At 39.7% G+C, this 26,051-nt stretch overlaps 1 protein-coding gene across 10 annotated transcripts in view; it reads right to left on the bottom strand.

Annotated features, from left to right (window-relative positions):
* The window catches only part of ENOX2 (ecto-NOX disulfide-thiol exchanger 2), a 288,955-nt gene extending 263,736 nt beyond the window's left edge, over positions 1 to 25,219 (bottom strand). For 4 of the 10 annotated variants that reach the window (XR_010660424.1, XM_065915804.1, XM_065915802.1 and 1 more), the window contains exons 1-2: positions 25,041 to 25,219; positions 23,671 to 23,730 (exon numbers count right to left, since the gene is read on the bottom strand). The gene's annotated coding sequence lies outside the window, so the exon portion shown is untranslated. Of the gene's footprint in view, positions 1 to 12,884; positions 13,007 to 23,668; positions 23,731 to 25,040 lie in introns of those variants that run through there. The other 6 variants (XM_065915795.1, XM_065915799.1, XM_065915796.1 and 3 more) reach the window with 4 other exon arrangements.
* Between the last annotated feature and the right edge of the window lie 832 nt (positions 25,220 to 26,051).

Here is a 26,051-nt window from a genome sequence, read left to right as displayed (position 1 = left end):
ACAAAATAATCATGGTCTTGTCACTTTAATTCCTCCAGAACACTTCTTCCCAGACCATTTCTTTCCTTTCTCGTTAAAAGCCTCATGAGGCCCATGGGTAGGGCACTCAGGAACACTGTTTGGGAGGGGGAAAGATATTACTAGAATCCCAGGTTCATTTCTCCAATGGTCATATTTCTGCCTGGGCTTATCTCTTTTCTGCCAGATTGAGCTCTTTATTGCTCACACCACTCAAAATAGCCATGAGCACCAATATTCACCAACTACTCAAGCTGTCTTTATTGTATTTACTTTGTATCCCACCCTCATAAACCACTCTCCCTAGATCCCTTAAGCATTTCAATTGCTCTTTTCCATTTCAAGCATCTCAATTCCAGAGAATGGAAACTTGGGCACAGTCTTATTACCAATTAAAAAGGGATTCTCACTACTTTGCTCTAAGAAGTTATTTGCCCATATCCATGTCAGTTACTCAAAACCATATTGGCGTTCTAAATGCCATATCAATTGCACACTCTTAATTTAGTTTACTATCTCCTATAACCTGTAGATTTTAAAGAGCATGAATCAAATTTACTTTTAATGACAATCTCTGTGTGTGTTATTTATAACCAGGACAAAAATGTAATAGGCCGCCAAAACTTTTTCCCAGAATAGTCTGAATTTTTATTAAATATAGATTGTCACAATTATTTTATAATCTTTACACTCTTCAAAAACTTTAGGTAAATATAGATTGTACAACTTCCACTGAAGAAGCTGGGCAAGTTTCCCTGAGTTAGGAAAGCATACTAGAGCTGTAGTTACTTGTAGTTCCTGCCCCACCTCCAAACCAAAAAGCAGTGTTTAGGAAAATGCCAACCATATTTAGTCTAGCATAGGGGATGGGAATGGGAATGAGTAAAGTCTATAAAGAATCTAAAAATGGTTTTCTTTACAACCTCTTCATCAGAAGCTTTAACTGGGTACATCCCAATCCCTGTTTGGTAGACAGTTAACACAGGGAGCATTTTCTTTACCCTCTCTTACTAAAACTTTCTATACTAAAACCTTCTCTGTGTGTTTGTGTGTCTCAGAGTGTACGTCTGTCTGTCTCTCTTGCCCTGTCCTTCTCTCTCTTTCTCTCTTCTATCACACATACACAAACATAGATGGAAAAGACAACCATATTCCTAAGTATATACCTAAGTAAAAAGGAACAGATTTCAGAGTCTAGACACACAGCTGTAGAAAAGTTAGTGGTATATATAGCCTTGGGTGGGGCTTCTCTGGTGGCTCAGTGGTAAGGAATCCACCTGCTGATGCAAGAGACATGAGTTTGATCCCAGGATGGGGAAGATCCTCCGGAGGAGGAAATGGAAACCCACCCCAGTATTCTTGCCTGGGAAATCCCATGGACAGAGAAGGCTGCCGAGCTACAGTCCATGGGGTTGCAAGAGTCAGACACAACTGAATGACTAAACAACAACAATAGCCTTGGGTAAGGAGGATAACCAACATTTATTGAGAAGGTTAATGAAGATTAAATGAAATAACTTATTAAAAGATACTAGCAGAGTCCTATTACATACCTTTAAAAATATATTTGCCTTTTTCTCTACTCTGGTTTAAATTATGAAGCATCCTGATTAGAGTGAACTTTTTCATTGAAAATTGAAATGTCTAGCTTTCTAGACCAATGTAAAAATGTCACTGAAAATTGTACATGTAGTTTTGGGGAAGCGAGAGGCAAGGGGTTAAAATTTTCCTTTAGTTCCAAATGGGGTTTGTCTTTATGCATTTCTCTTGAAACTGTAGCTGTGGCACTATCTCTTTAGTCCTCAAAACAAAAGAACCTATTTGCAGAGTGCTCCAGGGTGGCCCTGAGTAGCACTTTAAAACACCCGTTTTGAACTGCTCTAGGCAGTTCAGAGAGGCTGGATACAACAATAGATGCTGAGAAAGAGTTTGAATGGTACAAAAAAAAAGGGGGGGGGTGGTCTCCTGTCCATTGAAAACAGAAAGCACAGCTAAAGAAAATGAAAAATGTGAAAGGAGAGAAGGGAATTTCAGGATGTGCTAAAATTTGAGCAACTGAAAAGAGTACAAAGAACTGGGATCTAGGCAACAGAGGGCAGGTCAAGCAGGCCTAATTATTTATCCCATAGTTTCCACAGACAGCGATAGTCAAGTACATTATTTTACCTATGTGTTTTTTCTTCCTCAGTACTATAGATTTTGACACAGAGTTCTTTTTAGAAAGCCACCAAGTATAACTAATACACATGATGAACTTCACCCAATAATAAAACAGAGTGCCTAGATTTATGTCTCTTTATGTAGAGGCTGAAATCCATTTCTGATCCACTTCTTCCAAAGTATCAGTGCTATTTAACTAATGAAATCATCCTGAAAGGGGTACATTACTGGTTCAAAGAAGATTTGTCAGAGAAAGAAATGGAAGCTGAAAAGTAATGGGTAATGAGTGGCTAAGGGGCTGATCAACCCAAAAGAGGATATTTAAAGGGTCTAGGAGAGCTAAAATGTATAAAGAGTGTCTATGACCTAAACACTGGAGTCAGGAGCTCTTTCTTCTGATTAACTCTACTTTCTTATCCCTAGACATCAAGGCTTAACAGTTAACTCTCAATAGTAAGCCAATATGAATAGAAAAATAGCACTGATAGAAATGTAGAATTTAAATGTAAATGTAAATGTAAATTTAATTGAGATCATAATTTGTTAAATCACTTCTGAGGATAATCCACTTTAGGATATTAAAAATATTTAAGCAATTCATAAAAAAAGAAATTCAATGTCCTATGTGTCAAAGGAAACAATGTTCCTGTTTGATTTCTGATCCATACAGTGATCACTGTAGCCTTTGAGACACGTAAGAGGATTATTCCATCTAGATAGCCAAGGGTTCTGGAGCTGCACTTCCAACACTCTGTCCAATAGCGACATGTAAGTGTTTAAAATTTCAGTTTAATTACAGTTATGTAAAATTTAAAAATTCAACTCCTTAGCTTCAGTAGCCACACTTCAGTGCTCAATAGACACGTGTTGGACAGTAAAGATAGAGGTTATTTCATCATCACAGAAAGCTCTATTGGACAGCACTGGGCTAGACACAACAAGGTCAAGACTTTGAGTTTAGACCAAATAATTCAAACCATTTTCAATGATAGTTTTTCCACAACTAATTAATGCTTGCATCTACAGAGAATATAGATGAGGATTGAACATTTTACTTCTGACTTTGGACAATGGTCCTCAAAATTTAGTTGTACAGAAGCATCATCTGTGGAGTTTGCTAAATGCAGATAATTCATAGAGTGATTCAATAGGTCTGGAATGAGCATCTAGGAATTTGCATATTAGACACGTGTCCTAGGTAATGCTGACATGGGTAATCCTCAAACCACATTTTGAGAAATACTGTGATTATGCATCAAAAATTCCAATGATTGGTTTACATACTCTGCTTCATTTACGTGGATGGGAAAGTATTAATATGCGTACATAGGCAAGCTCTTATCTCTCTACAAAAGTGAAAACTGTTCCACAAAGGCAAAAGAAGGAGATTTCAAGGTGTAGTAGATCTAAGCAAGGATAAATACAGAGGTGAAAATCAAGAAGACACACACTAGAAACAAATCTTTTGAATAGAATATTCCAGAATATCTATGCATGACAGAAACTATATAGTCATTCAGTTTCTGGAACTCTCAGGCCCTGCGGAAAGCTTGGTGGTGTAATTTCTGAAGATCTAAATACTGCATATAAATGCTAAGTATGTACAATGTACTAGACTATATGCTAAGAGATTAGTAAAATAAGGTTTTTAACTTAAAGGAACTCAATTTAGGGGAGGAAGAGAGACCAAAAGTAAATACTGTAGCAGGTGTCATTTCAGCTGAACCTTAACTGTTGAGTAGCTCTGGAGTTACAGGCAAGGTAGAACAATGGCAGTTAAAATGTAGAGAACAACATGAAAAAAAGCACAGAAGCTTGAAAATTTGGAGCATACCTGGTGACCTACAAGTGATCTAGAGTGGCTAGCGAGTAGGATTTAGAGAAGGTTGTGTAGTGGGACGGAGAAGGCAATGGCAACCCACTCCAGTACTCTTACCTGGAAAATCCCATGGACGGAGGAGCCTGCTAGGCTGCAGTCCATGAGGTCGCGAAGAGTCAGACACGACTGAGCAACTTCACTTTCACTTTTCACTTTCATGCATTAGAGAAGGAAATGGCAACCCACTCCAGTGTTCTTGACTGGAGAATCCCAGGGAAGGCGGAGCCTGATGGGCTGCTGTCTATGGGGTCGCACAGAGTCGGACACGACTGAAGCGACTTAGCAGCAGCAGCAGTGTAGTGGGATATAGGGGCATAGATGCATTCTGGGTAATTGGGACAAGACCACGGATGGCACTGAATGCCTGTCTGGGAAAGAAAAATCCTTCAGAATGTATTTGAGGAGAATAGTGATATGATAAGATCTGCATTTAGGAAGAACACTAACAGTTGGGCATAAAATGGAGTGGGGAGAGAGTGGTTGCTGAGAGGATGTGCTATGATTTAGTCATTTGGCTCCATAAAGAAAAACTGTACTCTGGTTGACAATGTTTGTTCTTGAAAAAAGCTGGGAATCAAGAGAGAAGCAACAGAATATGAAAGAGACTTCTTAAAGCTGAAATTCTGAAGAAAGAGTATGAGTAGAGGCAGTGTTTAGAAGCTTCTGGGAATGCAATGATCCATCATGACTTTGGCAACAGAAAGTACCAGCAATTAGGGTCAGAAAGAAAGTATAATTCTTGCAGTCTGGTGAGCAGACAGTCCTACACCATCTATGACTTCTGAAGGTATGGACAATGGGGTACCTTCTATGGGTGGTACACAAGTGAGCAAATAGCTTCTTCAATGAAGCACCCTTTAAGATATACAACATATTGCATAGTAATTAAGGGTATAGGCTCTGGAGTCAGACTTCCGTAATTGAATCTTGATTCTGCTACTTAGTAATTGTGCAATCTGTAGGCAAGTTACTTAAATTCAGTGTCCCATTTTTTCTACCCTTAAAATGGAAATAATATCCCCTACCTCATAGGAATGCTGTGAAGGTTGATGAGTTCATACATATAAGGTATTTATAACATGGGCTGGCACATAGTAAGCACTCAGTAAATGTTAGTTAGTATTATCATGTGTATGTATAAGTGAAAGACACACACTTACTTGTGCTGTATTCAATGTTCGATAACCCTTGAAGGTATCAGTGTTATATCTAAGAGGTGGTGATCAGTATAGTTTAGCAGCCCAGGGGACATCTGCAGTACACTATCCTGCTTAGGCAGCAGATTTTAATATTGCTTAAAATGAGTATCTTAAGTCCTTTTTGGAAAAAGACAGATATGAGTAAGTTTTTCAACTTGTAAATATTCTTAGTGCTTCCCCTTAAGTAAGCTAGTGCAAGTCAACTCCAACATAATACTGGCTGGTGTAAACTAACCTTATACTCCCATTCATAAGACCTGCCTTACACTTCCCTGAAGCACACTCAAAGGCATACTGAATGGAAAAATCCACCGGATAACCAGACTAAACAGCCAGAACCTAGAAATCTATTCCCTCTCTAATTTTTCTTGGCCTCAAACAGCAGGGGGGAAAATGATTATTTTGCAGATGAAAGACTTTCTTTCACCAATGAAAAAAAAATATCAATTTCTTTAAAAATCCTAATAAGGTCTTTTTTGTTTATGTTTAAAGTGCACATTTCCAGAAAGTGGAATGGATTGAGGGGTGTTAGCCAGAGCTTCTGACTGCACAGGAAACTTGCCACCTGAAACCAAGTTTAACATGGTGCTTCCAGTCACATGCCTAGTTTTCCTTCTAACCTTCACCCATTCCCTCAAGTTCCCTCCTGTATTTTCTTTAAGAGTCAGATTCCATTTAAGTTAAGTAATGATAAAGGAGCTTTATACTATCCTCCTTTCCTTTTGCTAGAAGGAAATCATATAGCTTTACTTTAAGATATGTTAAAGTAGAAAGATATCTTAGATAAGGATAAATTCTAATTACATGGTAGCTGAGACAATATTTCTATTACCATCTTTCTGAAAGTCTCATAAACAGGTCATAACAATACGTGCCCTATCTCTGACTCATTTTCTTTTCTTTTTTTCTGACTCATTTTCTCAACAACATTCTCAAATATTCATTGTCAAATGCTGAGGAAGAGTTATCTGTGATGTGAGCATCCAGCCACTTCCCCAGTACATGGCACAGTCTCTAATAAATTCAGGTCAAAGAATGAGTGCTTCAAGAATATTTCCTGAAGAGGTTTTAAAGAATGTTTTACCAGAGAACTAGTATGACTACCCAAGTATCTGGGTTTTTCTGCTGAAGTGATAATGCAGTTTTAAACAGTATTCCTTTCAGTGGGATAGAACCTGTGTTTTTTCCCCTTTAAATGAATGAATTTAAAATTGAGAAACCATTTGGGACTTTTAAAAGATGAGAAAATTCATCCATTTTACATAATACATAGATGGATGGATAGATAGATAGATAAAAATAGAAAGAAAAGTGTGAAACTGAGCCAGCTGTATATCTTTTCTATTGACCTGGATAAAATACTCAAATGTTAAAACATAAGCCCTTCATACTTGGCCAGTATATTTTAAAGTATACACATACTTTTACCAAAACAATTGTATATGTTTCTTGAGCAGAAATATTAAAAACAAATGAGCTTGTTTTAGAAGGAAAATATTCCACACTAACCTTTTTCAATTGGACAATATTTTACTTCTCAATAACTTTACAAGGCTCTACCTTCATTCATATTGATGTATAAATTAATCAAAACACTAATGTTTTTCCACATAATCTATAAAATTAATCTGGAAAGCACTCACATATTAAAATAAATGTTGGGCTAAAAATAGCTTGGAAAAAATCTCTAGAGTTCTATCAGATAACATTTTTTTAAGTAAATGACTGAATTTAGTCTTCTTGACTAGTAGCTTAAGTCAAATTTACCCTGGACCCATCAACTGAGAGGCAGCCTAGTATAAGGGTGAGAAAAAGCACAGGTTCTTGAATCACATCAATTAACCACTGAGTCTGGGCTCTGCCACTTGTTAGATGTGAGACGTCAGGCCAGTTACTTATCCTCTAAGTCTCAGTTTTCTCACCTCTAAAATGGAGATCATTATGCCACTTGACTTCACACAGGGTGGTTATAAGAAAAGATTGACCAAGCATATGTAAAATAATTGTGTAAATGTTTTATATTATATCCACTATGAATCAATAACCAACAGCTATATAGTAATTATAAGTTGTTTTTTAATAGAGTAAAAAATCATGATGAAATTAAGCAAGGATTCACTATTAGTATACAATTACAACTCAGTCATAAAAGCCACCTAGTTAGCTTTGATATTATTCATTAGGTCACCCTGGAATTCAGAGATGGCAAAGAGATAATGTCACTATTTTTTTAACATAAACATTTTTATTAGCATAGAGAAGTTCTTTCCAGATATAGAAATTCCAGTAACATAACATTTTCCAGTATTTTTCACTGCCTGAAATTTAAACCAGTAACACAGGTCCATGAGAAATCTCTATTTATTGAATAAAGCGGTATTTTCCATGAAAATATATCTATTTAGTTTTGCAGTGGAGAAAACGAGATAGTCTCTGGTTTTAATCCAAAGAGAAAAACCTCAAGAACTTCACACATTAAAAAGGTACAGAGACGGCTCTTCTGGAGTCAAGCATGCATTAGACTATGGAGAAAGCATCCAACAAGCACAACTCTCCAACACTTAGTGAAACAAACCAACCGCTACCCAAAGAAGAAACTGAAGCTATAAATTCAAATAAACGGGCTGCAGGGAGACTACACAAACCTGCTGTTGCTTTAATTGCAGACAATTCAATTCAGCAGCTGTTGGTCCAGGCACTAAGGTTCACTGTATGCTCTTCAGCGTAACCTTGAAATATTGTCACTCACTCACTTCTCCACATCATCTGCATGCTGTCCAATTAATGAGGAGCGAAATCAACTGTCAAACCACGTATCAAAACAGAACATGATCTTTTAGCTCTTAAGCACAGGAGCACAATATTTTAAGGACAATAAAGCAAGAATGGAGGTGTAAGCCCTTGACAATAAATGATATTCAAACTTATCAAAACATGTGGTTGTAGAAACTAAGCTTCTGTTCTGCTCGGCAAGAAAGTGAAACTTTCTCAAGGTTTTTTTTATTTGGGAGGATCCTTTCTGATTAAGTGCTATGTAAGAAGCCTTTCAAACACATTCACCAATACCTGATCAGTCTTCAAGTTCTTCGTTATTATGGACCAATATGTTTTTGAAAGCTTAAGAGAATACTTAAAGAACACTTCTGGTCCAATGATATTTTACAATACAGATGGTTTGGAGCTGGCATGTTTAGCCTTGCTCTTTTCAGCACTTTTTTTTCTACCAGGAGAACAAACAACAATAATATATAATGTTTATCAACCTGAGTTAATGAAATAAAAATAAATTTACCAAACAAATGTGTTCTGGAATGCTTCCTATTTGAAATTTACTTACTCTTAACTATATCTCAAATCTAGACAACCAATTAACAAATAGAAGAGTTAATAAACTCAAGAGAAACACAACATACTAAGTGTTTTTAAAATTGCTTTTTGCTTCCAAAGCACTGTCTTCTGTGCAAACACTCTAGGCTAGATCACAGACTACCAGTTGCAGACATAAGACTTGAGAAATTCAATACAAGAATACAGCAGAGAAGCATGCACAATTAAGGGATCGGGACTACCAATTTAACAGAGAACCCAGATCTTACATAGCAATCTGCTCCAAACATTATAGCTAGGGGCAGGCATATTTTATGCAGCTATTTTGTTTAGCTCATTAGAACATTATTTGTCCTTCAGTACAGTTGAACTGGAGGCAAAATAAGAAAGGAATGCACTTTGAAACAAAAGAAAATTTTCAGATGAAATAAAACATACTATACCTGAATATTGGACTAGGAACATCGTGACACTCTTCAGGGAACTGTTTCACGTTGTATATCCTACCGTGAGTTATTCTCCCCTTAACCTCTTCTCTTCACAAAAAGAAAAGCCAAAGCACCCCAAACCCCCACTACACACTACCCCTAACCCACCTCCCCATTGAGGAAAAAAAAAAAAAACCAGCTACAATTCAGCTCAGATCCGATGCTTCTGTTTAGCTCAGCTCCAGCCGAGTAACTGAGCTCTAGCAACAGAGCATAGGGAGGTGGATTCCGATGCCAGTAGCACTTCCATCCACTTCACTTACACAAAAGCAGGCAGTGGAAAATCCAGGAGCCTTGAAGACAAGGGCTGGAACTGGCTTTTATGAATTGCTATTACTGCATGTGTCACCATCCATCTCCAATGACGGACACTTATAGGCTGAATTGGGAGTGGAGGGGGTGGGGTGGCGGAGGTTGGAGAGCAGGTGGAGAAGCAATTAGCAGTATGTTCATCGGAGAATTCGTTCGGGATTTCATACATCAGTGCCTAAAGAAACAGCATGCAGTTGACAAATCAGAACTTTACGATTTGCATGCCTTAGAAGGAATCTTAGCTCACAGCCCCAAACAAAATAATGCCTGCCCACTCTTATAGAGCATGGAAAGTCACCCCTCTGCTTTCTTTTTCCTCCTGCCACCCTTGTGCCTGAGAAATCAATATTCAGGATGAATATTTGCTAATTTTCCCTAAAGAATTGTATTTAAAAGTCTGGAAGCAAAGGAAGTATAAAGAAATTAAATTATACTGAATATGACATCTCTTAACAAAAAGGCAAGAAGCTAATCATTTTAAGCCAACCATCCTTAGTCCCATTCACCAGGTGCAGCTTTCATACCTATAATCAATGGATTACACAACTTTTGTGCATATATTTAACACCAAAAAACACTATGTATACCTAAAAATAGTTCAGTTATAGTCAAGGTGAGAAGCTAAGAGCTAGGTGCAGGAATCTCTCCATAGGTGATCTTTAAGAAGGCACTTTATAAGTGCTTTAGCTTACTCATCTGCTAAACTGAAGCACCTTTTTTTAGACTTATTTCAAAAAGAATCAGGAGTAGAAAGAAAAAGGAGACAGTCTCTTCGGAAGAAAACATGACACAACTGAGGAGTACTGGGGTTGAGTATTAGGAAACCTGGGTTCAGGTTCCAGTTCTACAACTTTCTAGCTGTGTTACCCTGGACAAGTCATTTAACTTCTTAGAGCATAAGTTCCCTTATTTTATAAATTGTACATAGCTGTACCCATTCTGTACATAGGATTGCTATGAAGAGCTAATGAAATAATAGTTATGAGAATGCTTTTGTAAATTGTAAAGGACTATAAAATTGTATGGATTATTATTATACCCTGAGACAAACCTTGCCTAAATGACTGAAATGAGACACCTCTATCATATAAGGAAAATAAAAAGAAAGGACCAATATACTTTCATGAAACATTATCCAATTCTTCCAATTTTAAAAGTAGAAGGAAGTAGTGTTTGCTCTTAAAATTCCACAGGAGAAAATTTTTTGAAAAGAAAAACCTTAATATCTGATATATAATACATCAAAAGTTTATTAAAGAGATGGGAGCCTTCTAATTTCTTCTTTCCTTTCTAAAAAGTCAGTCAATTTTTTGGTAAGGTCTAGTATTATGTCCCATCTGGAATGCAAGCTACTAGACAATGAGCATCTCGTCTTGTTAAATCTTCCTATTAACCTGGTACATCCTTACTGCCCAGTGTGTGGAAAAGGATTCAGGTTGATGATCTAAATCCACAAGGTAAAACTACAAAGTCATGCTTTATGAGGCTCCAAGCTGCTTTGATACTATATATACAGGGACCAGCTGGCTTCAGCTGGGACACAGTTTTAGTACATGAAGTCCTGGGATGGCCAATGATCCAGGCAACGTCTAGGGGCCTATGTTTCAGCCAAATCCCACATGTCCTGATTTTCATCTGTATGGTGGTTTACCAAGTATGTATCTGTCCACATGGGCCAAATCTGAAGCAGCCCAAAGAAAGGTGGGAGTATAGCAGAAATATCAGACGGCAGCTCCCTTGGGCCCCCTCCAATGTCATCTGTGAACTCACACAAGTACCTAGCCTACTTCCTATGAGAAGAAAGAAAACGTTTTTTCCTAATCCCCCCTTGAATGTCATTGCCAATACTGAAAATTTCAGTAAATTATGTATCCAAATTCTATATTAAATCAATGAGGAAAATGGATAAGTAGAGGGGAAGAGAGGGGAGGGAAGGAGAGTAAAAGAATCTGAAGTGAGAGCTTTTTTCCCCCACGCAGAAAAACACTTGCTAGAATCATCCAAAACCTCACCTCCTAGAAAGTACTTGCCTTCTGAGGTACTAGAAATGGCCCTTTTACTACCATAGCTGTAATCTTAGCCTTCCAACTGCTTAGGTAAACAGTCAAGAGCTTGAAAAAGCACTGGTAGACCTGGCACCAGAACTTTCCTTTGGCATTTGGAAAGCCAGGTGGGTAGAACACAGTTCTCTAGGGGGCCTCATCATTGCAACCCTCCACCAGTGATTTTTGCCTGGAGAATTCCAAGGACAGAGGAGCCTGGTGGGCTATAGTCCATGGGGTCACAAACAGTTGGACACAACTCAGTGACTAACACATCTGTGGCATGGCTGGTCACTAGTAAAGTTGTCAGCCCAACTTCAGTTAGTTACAGCAAAGGAAGCTGGCCTGAGACTTTAAAATACACACTGGTAAGAAAGGAACAAAGGCGGTATTTCAGAATCAAGCTGATCTGCCATTGGGCATTGCAACTGAATTGTTGCACACATTTAAGCTTGAAATTCATATTTCCCAAGTTCCTCAGAAAGGCCGTTCAAAGTAAAGGGGAAAGGACAGCAAAGATGATCTTTTGTCAAAAGGTGAGGATCATATCTAGAACATAACTGATAGTATGTCCCCAAAGGCAATAAACAAGGGTGGAAGGCAGCAGTTTCAACCCATATTAGCAAGAATGGAAATTAAAGCATCAGAGAATCCTGATAAAAACAAATAGACAAACATATACATCAAAAACCATTGCAATGTTTCTATCATCCTAATTTCAATCTCCAGTATATAAACACTAGTGGTCCCCTAATCCACTTGAGCTCCTTCTCAGCAACTGTCACCATGCCCAACTGATCTTTTCAAATGAATTCCTGTTGTTAACCACCTTGGATACCGAGTACTTTTGTAAAAAACAAAAATTCCAGTGCAAGATTTCAAATAACAATGAAACTTGAACCAAACCATGAACCTAAACAAGAAGAAACAACACTAGTTTTCTAAATCCCAACAAAATGGAACTGTTAATAGCTTAAAAGCAGTAACAACTAGTGAATTGATTTGAACTAGACCAATGCTTCATGTTTTCTGAATCAATCAAACTTGTACCAAACCCTGAGAGTCCAATCAGTTCAAGCTCCTGCAAAGAGCACATATCGAGACTTGTTTTCACCTGCCTGAGAGCCCAGAATGAACCATAGTACGGCACTAACTAGGAGTTGGGAAAACTGCATTCTCCTATTTTTTTTTCACTGTTTGACCTTGGTCAAGTCACTTATCCTCTTTTTCACTCAGCCTGCTTTCTTTGAAATGATTGGGGTAGGATTGCCAATATCCCAGGTCTAATACTCTATGTGAATTGTGAAATTTAGTCTAGCAACAAAATAGATGATGTCACAATTTGGCCCTAATCTTCAGGAAGCAGAGAGATGGACCACCCCAACTCTCCTAAGAATTCATGTTTTTAGCTTTTTTTGAAAATGCTTCATATTAGAGCTGGGCAACTGTCTTTACTCACTGGGCAAATGCGACTTAGGAATAGTCAGCCTAATACTCCTTTTCAGAATGTTTCTCTTCAAACAATGTTTCAGGAGCAGTTGGTTTTCCTCAAATGAAAGCTACAGGTAAGTGGTCTGGTCCCTAAAAGGAAGAAGGAAGAAAGTGATCTAAATTATGCAAAGTACCTACTGCATGCCAAACATGGCATGATACTTTATTTTTTAAATCATTCCTCACAACACAACTATATGGTAGGTATTATCATCCTAATTTTATAGGCAAGGAAACTGAGGTTTACTGATGTTAAGTAACTTGCTTGCAGTCACCCAACTGCTAAGCGATAGATCTGGGATTTGAACTCAAGCAATCTGAATCCATTCCTGTACCAACATTCTAATGATTAAAGTCTGAATGGCTGAATTCCTTCTTAAGTCAGTGATTCAATTGGACTTTCTGAGTCAATACAGTAAAGTAAATGTAATTCTCCTTACATTTATACTGGATAGACAATTTAAAAAAAATTTCATCCAACAGTATGGTTAAGACCACTGGGCTCTGCAGTCTGACAAACCTGAGTTTCTTGAATTCTGGCTTATGGACAAGGTACTTAACCATATTGAGTCTCAAGTTTTCTTATCTGGCAAGTGGGGAAAGAAGTAGTACTTACTCATTGGGTTGTTGGAGTGTTAATGGTGTGATAGCAACTAGCACAGTGCTTGGCACAACGTAATTATTCAATAAATGCATATTAAAGCTGTACTTGTATTCATAAGCAACAGAGCAAGAAAGGAAAGGTTATAAAGAGAAAGGAAACTAGGGTTCATTGAACTCAAGTACTCTTTGGCCTGTAGCACAGATTTAGTTTGAAAGAGGTTTTCAGTGGCCCATCCATACTCTCTAAAACTAAGCTGTGTCTTGCTGTAGATTAGCATATTCATGAAGTGACATGATTATACTAATTGGTGGTGCCTAAGTAGTAGCAAGGAAACTTGTCATGTACTCTGCTGAGCAGCAATTGTCCCTAGTTTCCTGGAATCTCTCCTTCTAAAAAGAGGGTTGGAAAGTAGCAGATAAAAGTACTGCTGAAAGTACCAGGTGGTCTAAGGCCCCCATCTTCCCCCAATTCTTCAAGCTCCAGCTTCTATTTCATCCCCTCATGGCCCTCTTTGCATATACACCTCTCCTCCCTCAGTTAATTCTAGTTTCATTGTGATTCTTCCCCTAGCTCTAGCTCTGTCCCTGCTCATCAGTGTCAAGTGGTGTTTATGGAATGTGTGTCTGGCACTGCACTAGGTGAAGTGGAGGGACATCATCCAAAAGTGAGTCAGAGACCTGTGTCCCATGGCCAAACAGATCTAAGATCCACAGGTAGACCAGAATTTTTGTAACACAGTAAACACAGGTATAATTGGATGAACAGCTTGATTTCAGAGCACAAAATAGTTTGTTCATCTAGTTAATGATACACATACTGAAGAACTTAGAATTATATAGCTGTCAGCAACCCGATTTGAAATGCATAAAAAGATGGATAGATGGATGGATAGATGGATAGATGGATGAAAAGGTGATAAAGCAAATAAAGTGCTAATTCTAGAATCTGAATGGTGGGTATATGGGTGTTCACTGTGTAATTCTTTCAACTTTTCTATATATTTAATTTTTTCATCATAAAAGGTTGAGAGAAAAAGGAGAAGGGTAGGTAAAGGGGATAGCTTTTTCAACTTCAAATGTTTCAGAACAAAATAACTATATGTAGAAGCATAAATCAGATAGGGGAAAACATTAAAAATTGGTGAATCTGAGTGAATGATACATGACAGTCCTTATATGATTTTTTTTATTTTTCTCCTTTTTTTCTTTTGCTATATATCAATAATGACTTAGTCTTTAAGACAGTAACCAGGGTGTCCCTTTTCTGGGAAGCCTCCTTCAGTGCCCTCACCTGTTCTCTAAATTATATGATTCTTTTATAAATATTTTTTCTATATTTAAAATTATTTCAAAATAAAAATTTTAAAGTTACTTTATTGAAAACTGGCCCCTTACATTTAGTGTCTCAGTTGCCATTTTTAGTAGAGAGGATATTAGGTGCATAGTAGTAAGGTCCATCTAGTCAAAGCTATAATTTTTCCAGTAGTCATGTATGGATATGAGAGTTGGACCATAAAGAAGGCTGAGTGCTGAAGAATTGATGCTTTTGAACTGTGCTGTTGGAGAAGACTCTTGAGAGACCCCTGGACAGCAAAGAGATCAAACCAGTCAATCCTAAAGGAAATCAGTCCTGAATATCCATTAGAAGGACTGATGCTGAAGCTGAAGCTCCAAAACTTTGGCCACCTGATGTGAAGGGCTGACTCATTAGAAAAGACCCTGACGCTAGGAAAGATTGAAGGCAGGAAGAGAAGGGGATGACAGAGGATGAGATGGCTGGATGGCATCACTGACTCAACGGACATGAGTTTGAGCAAGCTCCGGGAGATGGTGAAGGACAGGGAAGTCTGGCATGCTGCAGTCACGGTACAGGGTCGCAAAGAGTCAGGCACGACTGAGTGACTGAACAACAAGTAGAGAAATTGAAATGAGGAACAATAATCAACCCATAGATATATATTTGTGTGTGTGTGTGTGTGTGTGTGTGTGTGTGTGTGTGTGTGTGTTAAGTCGCTCAGTCATGTCCAACTCTTTGCGACCCTATGGACTGTAGCCCACCAGGCTCCTCTGTCCATGGGATTCTCTAGGCAAGAATACTAGTGGGTTGCCATGCCCTCCTCCAGGGGATCTTCCTGACCCAGAGATCAAACCTGCATCTCTTAAGTCTCCTGCATTGGCAGGCAGGTTTTTAACACTAGCGCCACCTGGTTGGGTGCCTACTACATGCAATACACTGTGCTAGGCACTGTGGCAGATTCAAAGTTAAAAACATAGTTGCCACCCTGAGAGGGCTCACAGTATAGATGAGGGAAAGCCAAAGCAGTGTCTAAGAGGGTAACTAGCTGGCCAGATAAGTTCTGTTAAGACAGAAGTATGAAGACAGGAAAGGCAGGTTGGAGCCAGACCGCATAAAGTATTGAATGCCAGGCTAAAGAGTTTGGACCTCATCCTATGGATGATGGGAAGCCATTTATAGTATCTGAGTCAGAGAAATAATATGCTCCAAAACTGATTGGCTAAATAGGACCCTTTGGGCACAGTTCTCTTCATCATGCATTTATTTTATATGCATGTACTTCTGGCCCTTATATCTTCTACTTCCCTTATTTCAATATGGCCTTTAGGGATTTCCAAGGGTGCTGCCCATTTTTTGTCTGTGTGTAACTGGAAGTTCTCAAATTATTTGTTTTTCAACTCAGGTAAAGACAACTAGACCACTGCAGTCATTTCTTCATCTGTGTTACTAGGTGCCCTTTTTTGGGTGCCACCTCTTCACCCTCTCTCCTTTTCTCTCCCTCAGGCCCACTGACTCAGTAATCAATAAATAAGCCTCAGACGGTTTTTTGAACTAGCAGCTATGCTTTGAAACTCTGATTTCCTTCTTGATAATCAAGCCCCAATTACTACTGGGACCACTGGTCTGAGTTGGAAAGAATGAATATTCAGCTAAGCGACACATGAAGGTGTGCAGGAAGCGCTGTCCTGTGTGTAGAAGGAAATGATTATTCACAGTGATCCTTGTATAGTGAACAACCTAGTGGAGATGGCATTCCCGAATAGGGGCAAGTGATCAGAAAAGGTCTCTCAGACTGCCTTCCCTAATCACTTCCCAAATCAAAAGGTGGACTTTCTGTCTCCAGTTTTTTCCCCATAAAGCCCATCCCCCAATCGAATCATGTTATGCCCCCATTTAAAACCCTGTGCTAAAAAATAAAAAATTAATAAAATAAAATAAAACCCTGTGCTGGCTCATCCCCGCTTATAGGATAAAGGTCAAACTCCTTAACAACAGACTTCCTTCACCAACTGGCCACAAGAAACCTTCCCAGATCCTTATCCTGTGCCCTCTTTTATACTCTCAGTGATTCATACACAATATCTCACCTTTTGCTGAACAATTCATTTTTACACATGTGACTGTTTTGCATGTGCTGTGTTCCCTCTTTCTGGAATTCTTTCCCACCACCCCTTTGTCCACCAAGATTCTAGGCAATGCCCACTCATCTTTGTGACTCAGCACAGCTAGACTCTGGTCTGTAAGGAGCCCACCCCTAAGAGTAATTTCCTCCATCATGTTCCCAGGACACCTTATAACATAGTTCTTTTTCTGAGCACCTTTGTTATTGTAATAAAATGATTGGTCTGGGTGTCTGTCTTCCCAACTTGACTGTGAGCTCCTTAAGGGCAGGCAGGGACAACTTCTAATTCATCACTGTATTCCTAGCACTTGGCAAAAGATCTGGTCCTGTATATGTGCTTAAATGCCTATTGAATAAGCTTGAATATCAAGTGCTCCTTGAATTCGAACTAAGCATCTCTTGAAAGGTGAAAATTAGAATATTATGTGACCAAAGTAATCCTAGTGAAGTGTGTTTGAGGACTTGACTGAAGAAGAAATGGTAGGAGGACATATTATGGGGCCTTACTGTGGGACAGTTTCGACCCCAGGAAGCTCTTACTAGCAGTTGTTGCTGGCTAAGAAGAGCAGCTGGAGTGGATGAGAAGGACCCTTACTAGGGATTTCCCCCAAGTCGTCTTCAGTTTACCACTGAAGCCATGTTGTTTATGTAATATTCTCTACACGGTGTTTCAACTGTTCTGAATTACAGCCAAACTTGTATTTGTGCTCTCCCTGCCTGATATATTTGGACCAGCCTTATTAATGGAGTCATGGAAAGTTCTCCAGTTCCTAGTCTCACCTATCATTATCGTGCTTAAGGGATTATTGAAAAACTGAGAACCAGAAAGGGGGACAGGGAGGAGCTAACAAAAACCATCTTTTATTTTTCTCCTAGATTGACAATATCTGTCCCCAGACCTCTCATCCTACAGCACTTTCTACTACATATCAGTAAAGGAAAAAAAAAAAAAGACAATGAGGATTATAGCAAAACTTGAGACTTTGCAGGCAAGAAAAAGAGGAAGCAACATTGGGACATGGCATATAAATCTTTAGACATATGATCAGTTGCCACTTCTAGAAAGTAAACATTTCAGCTGTTTCAAACAAATAGCAAAAGCAATTAGCCCTTTCTGTAGACTAAACTGAGGTGTGTGCTGAACTTTTTTAAAAAACGGAGTCTGTTTTGATCTTCAAAAATGTCAAACTGGTAAACACTTCGCATTTTTTTTTTTGTACATATAAATCTAAAAGCCAAGTCTAGCTTGAGGAAGATTTAAGAGACATAAAATTTGTCTGAGGTGTCTGCCAAATCTCCGCAGTAGAGACAGAAACCCTGGAAAAGCTGACACAGCCATAACTCTCACAACATCCCCAGCAGGTTTGTGCAGGGCTGGACGTACAGAAAGTCCCCGTTTCTTCCCTCAAACAGTTTGTAAATAGAGAAGTAGATCATTTGCTTATCAGCTATCTGGGAACTCATTTTTGCCTATATATCCCACAGAGGAAAAAGACAGAGGAAAAAAAAAAGAATAAATCCCTACTGGCAGGTATCCCAATTTTCAGTGGAGTAAATTTTCATTTATATGATAGGTTTGCTTAATGAAAGCTTCTCTTTCTTTCCTTTGCTCTTTCACACTCATTGTTTTATGTACACTAGATCACCAGAGATGTCTGTCTGGAAGGCAAGAAAAGGGGGTATTTACAAGTATCTAGGGCAGTGCCTAGCAGAGTGCTTTGGACATAGTAAGCTCACAGTAAATCACCAAATGAAACTCTACTTACAATTTCAACTTATTTGATCATGGAGCAGAACTATGCATTCTTTTTACTGGAGTATACAACGGTGAGAATTCCTTACAAGGCAATATCATTTTATTCTGACAATTCATGCTTAGGACCTCTATCCTTTAAAGAGCATCCATTTTTGCACAATGGGTATTATTTGTAAGGAAAATGAAGGAAAGACCACATGGCAGGATCCTGAGTGACAATATGAACACCGATATGCTTTTGTAGAGAAAATCAGATATCTCATATTCACCTGATTGTGCATCATTATGGTAATCCACTACATATGTCTAAGATCACTTAACAATGCAAGAATATAGTGCATGCATGAGCTGCATTCTGTAAATAGGATTAACAGTTGAATTCAACCAAGGTCTTCCCTGGGGACAGATTGCTGGAAAATACATCTACATGACATTTAAAAAAAATAAATTAACCAATGACACTGGCTCCCATGAGACACATTGTTTCTTGTACATTCAATTCTATCACAGTTTTCTGTAGCTCTTTGCTGACATTCCCATCCCAAAAGACATAGAATTTCAAAACAGAAAGAAAAACAGAGCAATTGGAGCTCTTCTGTCTCTCTTGCATGAAGTGTTGTAGACACAAAGGAATGATTTCTGTACATTAACACAATGTGAATAGTGATGTAGTGAGATCATGTCAGTCTGGACTGTTCTTGTTATGCTGTGGTCACATATAACTTGCCCAGGGGAATGAACCAAGTCTGGATGCATACTGACAAAGGCTGGCAGGGGCCGCAGAAAAATGAAAGCTGTATTATGATAGAGGAGTTTGATTTTTCTGTTAAAAAAATGTTCTTTATTATGATTACTTTCTTACCACTTGTATTTAATTAGTTTTACTCATCTGTAAATAGGGATAACTATTGTGTGTATTTAACATTTTTACTCTGAGGATGAAATGAAACACTGGTAACTTGCCTGGCACACAACAGTTAACCCATACAATGAACACCAATATTTGGTTAGCATTAGCTAAACACCTATTAGGCATCAGTCACTGACCTAAGTCTTCAAGAAAAGTAAGCTGTGGCAGGAAAAAGTGACGCTGGAAAGAAAAGCAGGGAACTGATTTTCAAAGGCTTTATAAACAGTCTAAGAAATTTAGATTTTATCTTGAGGACAATGGGCAGCCTTTGAACTATTTTATACAGAGCTGGATAGCTTTAGACTTGTGATTTAGAAACATCATTCATTCTGTCAGCATTGGTGGAGAAAGGATTGGAAGGGAGGCAGGCTGGAGGCAGTAGTAACCCTGGGTAGAAGTCATATGTGTGTTGCAGGGTAGGAGGGGGCAGTGTGCCCAAAACTAAGGCAATGGTAATAGCGGTGGACATGGGGAAAGCATTTTTAAATAACTTTTTTAAAATGTACAAATATATTATTATAGAGGATTAGCAAAAATATGGAAAAGGCTAAAAATAGAACTCACGTAATCTATTTACAGGAAAACTCCATCAATAATTTTTTATGTATTTAACATTCTGGGACTTTTCCTATGTATATATGTACACTGATTTGGGGGGTGAGTGTACATGTGTGTCAAGTGTGTGTGTGTATGTGTGTGTGTGTGCAAAGAGATCTATCAGCTTTATAATTTGAATATTCTCTTAATATATCATAAACTGTCCACATCATTAAATATTCTTTGGGAACATCAATTTATATGGTTATTTAGTAATCCATAGATGTACCATAATAGATTTAATTCAAACCTCTAATATTAGACATCTAAAATGTAATTTTTTTCTTTTTCTTTCCTTATTTCTTTTTTCTTTTGCTATTATAAACAATTCTGGGCTAGACATCCTGGGAGCTAAATTTTTAGAAACTTCACATTTATTTCCTCAGCATACAGCCCTAGAAGTTGAAAGCTATGTTGCATTTGAAGATTTTTGATTCATATTGACACATTCTTTCCAGAAAGGCTGGATCAAATTACAGCCCCACTAGTAGTGTCTATGAGTAGGAGGAGACCCCTCTCAGAGTGATTTCAAGGATGAAATCAACTGGATTTGGTGGGTAGAGAGGAGTGGTGGATCCTTGGCAGAGTATCAGGGCAGGAGCAATGTGAACTCTGTCAAGAGGAGGGAAGCAATGGCCAGGCCTAAGGAACAGCAGGCTGGGTGGATAAATGTGAGAAAAAAAAAAAGATAAGGGAAACCACAGGAGAGTGGGAGAAAATGAAAAGAAAAAGAAACCTCTAGTGAAGTTATACACCCAAGTCACTTTAACTTACTACTACATTCTGCAAAAGCAGCAAAGGCAGCAAACAGCTAATCTTCTTATGGTATTTGGCACTCTGTGGGACCAAGGTCCAGAGTTATATTCATGTAAATATGTTGATCCATTCTTCTCACCCAATTACCATTTATTAGGTGTTTACCATGCACTAAGTACTATTCTGGATGCTTTGGGTGTGGAGATACATAAGAGCCGGTCCCTGCCCTCAAGGAGCTCACAGTCTAGGGAAGAGACAGACACATCCACAGACCAGCACACTATGGATTGGTACAGGATAGAGGAAAGAGGTAAGTGCAGGGTGCTGTGAAAGCCAGGCGCCTACTATTGCTTTCTGTGTGCATGCACATGCGCACACTTCTGTGTGTGTGTCTGTGTGTCTGTGTGTGGTGGAGGGAGGGGGAGTTATAGGAAAGGGGTGCTTCACAGGGGTGCTGATATTTAAGCTGAGTCTTGAAGGACTTTCTCAAATGGCTAAGGATCACAGATCACACTCATACTCCTTGTATAACTCCTTGTATATTGTATCTCTCAAGGATACTCGGTAAGACAGTGAGAATGCTTGTGTATAATCTAAACCCACTCATGACAACAGCCTCCACTGTTACCTTCATGGATATACGTACATAGCCTGATCAAGGCAATATATGCTCATTTTAGCATAAAAAGGATAATAGGCACATGACCTACAGTCTTTTAAAATAGTTCAGATGACACTGATAAATGCGTGTCTGCATGCTTAGTCACTTTAGTCATGTCCGACTCCTTGTGACCTTGTGGACTGTAGACCACCAGGCTCCTCTGTCCATGGGATTCTTTGGGCAACATTACTGGAGTGGGTTGCCATTTCCTCCTCCAGGGGATCTTCCTGACCCAGGGATCGAACCCACGTCTCTTATGTCTCCTGCATTGGCAGGTAGGTTCTTTAGCATTAGCACCACCTTGGAAACTGATAAAATAATAATATTCAAACCTACAAAGTCCTACAAATTCTACCTCTTAAATGTCTCTCAACTCTGTTCCCTCCTCCTGTGTGTTGCTCCCTGGGTCCTCACCGTCTCTCTTTGGAATAGACTGCCAGCCTCCTAACTGATCACGTCCCCTTCTAGCACATCCTAAAGTGAAAACCTGATCACGACATTCCTCATCTAAAGCATTTTAATGTTTTTCTTTTTATTGCCAACAAGCATTATTTTCCAAGTTTCAGTCATTGGAATATTACTTGCTGATTTTCCCATATTCACACACCATATGTACTATTATTTACTTATTATTTCTTTTTAAATCAACTTAAAACTGGTTACTTTCTCTTTTCACTAAGCTGTATCTTAAGTAACCTTAGATTTGATGACGTAATTTGGTTTTATCTTTTTATAAACCACATCAGAATATATAAAATTTTTAAATGTTTGTGGGAGTACAACATAACTACCAGTGGTAGATGCCCTACATTTTGAGAAACATAGGCCTATGTGAGCACATCCAAACTTCTCATCATTGAGTTCAGAGTTCTTCACAAATCAGCCCTGACCTATCTTTCCAGACTCTTCTACCATCATACCTTCCTTTCCCCAAACAATCTGCACTCCAGCCAAGGTGAATCCCTCAATATTGGACACACCTTTGCTCTTGTAAAAATCCCATATCTTTCACAGACTGCTCCCTCTATCTGCAAGGCCTCCCCTCCACTCTTCCCTGCCTGATAAATTTCTTATCCTTCAAGACCTATCTGACAAGTCACCTCCTCACAGAAGCCTTCTTCCTGACTCTCCCTGACAGTCACATCTTCCTCCATCCTCCGGTAGCACTTTGCACCTGTCTCTGTTATACTACATACTATATTATCTCAGAATGACAGGTCTCTATCTCCCCAACTAAACCTAGAGAGAGCTCACATGTCCTACTCTGTTGCATCTCCAATGTTTCATGTGGGGCAAAGGTCATAGAGGAGACCCAGTGCCCCGAAGGTCACTTAAAGCCTAAAATATAATAAAAGGCAAAATTCTGTCCAGGCCCAAATAGCTTAGAGGCATGACAAGTTTTATAAAGAGAAGCATCTAAATCAGAGATAGTAATACTGACTACAGTTTTGGCAGACTCAGTTAGCCACACTGCAGTAGCAGTTAAGCTAACTTGGTTTTGGCAGCTACTTTACGGCAGATACATACTGACATAGAAGCTAAAAGTGAATCACTCATGTTTTTGCCAAGATGATCGAATGTATCTCACAATAACCTCTCCCTACCACAAATGGAAAGTCAAGAACAAAAGTGAACATTGGGACCAGCAAACCATGATGGACAGACCATGGGCTCTGGAGTCAGAAATCTGAGTTCCAAACCCCAGCTCAACTCCTTACAAACGATGTGACTTTAGGCGGGTTGCTTAAATTATTGACATATTAGTTTCTTCTAGAAAAATTGTACCTACATCATAAGACTCTTAATATTATGCAACAAAGCGCTTATGATAGTGCCTGGAACATTATAAGGGCTCAATATGGGATCACTATTGTCTACCCAATGAATTGACTACAATTCAGGTAATATGATGCACAAGGACAGCAAATGCATTTCTTAATAAATTTACATCACCAGGCTTTAAAATGACAACTATAGAGTGTAGCTAAGAATAGCCACAAACAAAACAGGCTATAAGACAAAGTTCTTCTTGGTTTTAAATGAAACTCACACCTGGAACATACCACCACACTTCTTTGTGCTCTCCAAGAATTGATCTCAAATCAGGTTCCCCTAGGATGAAAAAACAAAAATCACCCAATCTTAATTTTTTGCTTTCAATTTTATTTGATACAGAATAATATCCAAACTACGAGGATTTTTTAAAGTAGCCTATGATCCCAAGCTTTTCAACACTATTTCTTTCCCAATCTATCCCTGCTGACACATTTTACTTGAGTTCAGGGACGCTCACCTGTTGTATCTAACTCTTCTATCCTTCTCCAATTCCAACCCCAGTATCAGGAAGCAGTTTCGCTCTCCTCTTAGCCCATTTCAAGTCCCCTTTACTCTTTTGAAGCCCAAATTAAAATTCATCTCCTTTCCAAAGCCGACAAGGATTGGTCTGGAAGCAGATGAATTTCAAGCCTTCAGCTCTTCCACCCTTAGGCTAGACTTCCCATTGATCAACCTTCCCACCTCATCAGTATCCCCTTCCACTACCCCCTCAGCACTTTTTTGCACGCGTTTTTAATAATAAAATAATACAGTGTCGTTTTGCACAGTCTACTTTACTCCGTAGTTGGTGCGCCCCCTAAATATTTGTCAACATCAACGCTTGCTGGAAAGCCCTAAAGTGCTCGTTTTTTAAAAGAAATAAGTTTAATTTGCCTTTTATTCTCATCAGAACACTGCACTGAACCTTAAACACCTATTTCTCAAAAGCGAGATTCCTTCCCTCATCTGCTGCCCATCCCTTCCGAAAATTGAGGGGAAACCCTTTCCGCTACAAAGATCCGGTCAGGCAAGGGGCAAGCGGTTGGAGGGCCAATAAAGAGATGGCGACGATCATGATCTCACCATCAGAGGTAGAAACTGAAAAGTTGACAGAAAGTCACCCCGAGGGTGGCAAGAAACTCCCACTCCCCAAAGGGAAAGGGGTGTGCGTGTGTGGGAGAGGTGTGTCCCCAAACCCTAAGTGCAAATTGAAAGGAGAGAGGAAAAAGAGACCGCCCAACTCCTGCAAGCAGTAAGGAGAGCCCGGACGCCGCCTAGGGAAGACCCTGGTGGAGAACGCTAACTTTAGACGTCTGAGGAGGCACAAGGCCGGGGTGGGGGATACGGGATGGCGTTGTGGAGGAAAAAGATAGAGGGCAGAGTTAAGGGAAAAGAGAAAAGAGGGTACGCTCCCGAGGCTCCAGAGGAACGCGCGCGGAGACAGCCGAAGCCCACCCGGACTCCCGGCCCGAAGCCCCCTCCCGTTCGGAGGCGGAACTGGGTGGAGTCAGGGCTGAGGCCCGCGGACCCGGAAGCACCATCCTCCCTAGGCCCCCTCAGTCCCAAAGTCCCCAGCCTCCGCGGCTCAGGCTTTCTGCCTCTCTGACCTCCAGCTCCCCGGCTACCGAAGCGCTACTCCTTATAGAGCCGCGGAAAATCGGGAGGTGCCGCAGCTTCCGGGCAGGCAGTGCCCTTGCGGCGCACGGCGCCGGGCGACAGTCTTCTGAACGCCCCGCCTGGCGCTGCCGGCTTAGGCCCGGCGCCCAGGCCCAGGTTGGACTCTCACCCACTCTGCAGCCGCTGAGGTGTCTCCTATTGGCTACTGGTCACCGGGGGAGCCTCAGGCCCGAGCCCTTGTCCTCATGGGAAATGTAGTTTGAGGTCGTTGGAGGCTGTTCTTCCTGGTGGAGGGAGTGGAATCCAATACTGACATTGGCGGAGAGACTCTAGTGAGGACAGAGGATTGTGGGAGATGAAGTCGAGACCTTTCTTTTTAGATACCCACAGTTCCTCCCCTCCGCCAGCCCCCTCCCCCCGGTTCCTATTGTCCCCAGAGTTTCGGCTTGAGGACAGTGTTCCGGATGTTGTAGTTTGAAGTGTGCTGTCTTACAGAATCTCCCTTCTTGGAGTATAGGGTTGTGCTTGTGGGTCAGCTGAAAGTTCTAGATTGATTTTACTGTTGGTTGAGCTACTGGCATGGGGTGGGGGTGGGAGGGGCAAACACTTCATCGCAATTTGAAATTCTCATTAAGTTTTGATTCACTGGGTTTTTGCAAAATGTTATTTATACTCTGATAAGCTAAGAATTTTGACTAGTCCTTTAAAATTGTCAAAATGACAGTGTACTAACACATATATACGGAATTTAGAAAGATGGTAACGATGGCCCTATATACAGGGCAGAAGAAGAGACGCAGAAGTACAGAACAGACTTTTGAAGTCTGTGGGAGAAGGTGAGGGTGGGATGTTTCGAAAGAACAGCATGTATATTATCTGTGGTGAAACAGACCACCAGCCCAGGTGGGAGGCATGAGTCAAGTGCTCGGGCCTGGTGGGCTGGGAAGACCCAGAGGAATCGGGTGGAGATGGAGGTGGGATGGGGGACCGGGATGGGGAAT

Source organism: Muntiacus reevesi, chromosome X (genome assembly GCF_963930625.1).
Source record: "Muntiacus reevesi chromosome X, mMunRee1.1, whole genome shotgun sequence".
Taxonomy (NCBI): Eukaryota; Metazoa; Chordata; class Mammalia; order Artiodactyla; family Cervidae; genus Muntiacus; species Muntiacus reevesi.
The sequence above is the reverse complement of the archived record's forward strand: the minus strand, read 5'-3'. Positions and strand labels throughout refer to the sequence as shown.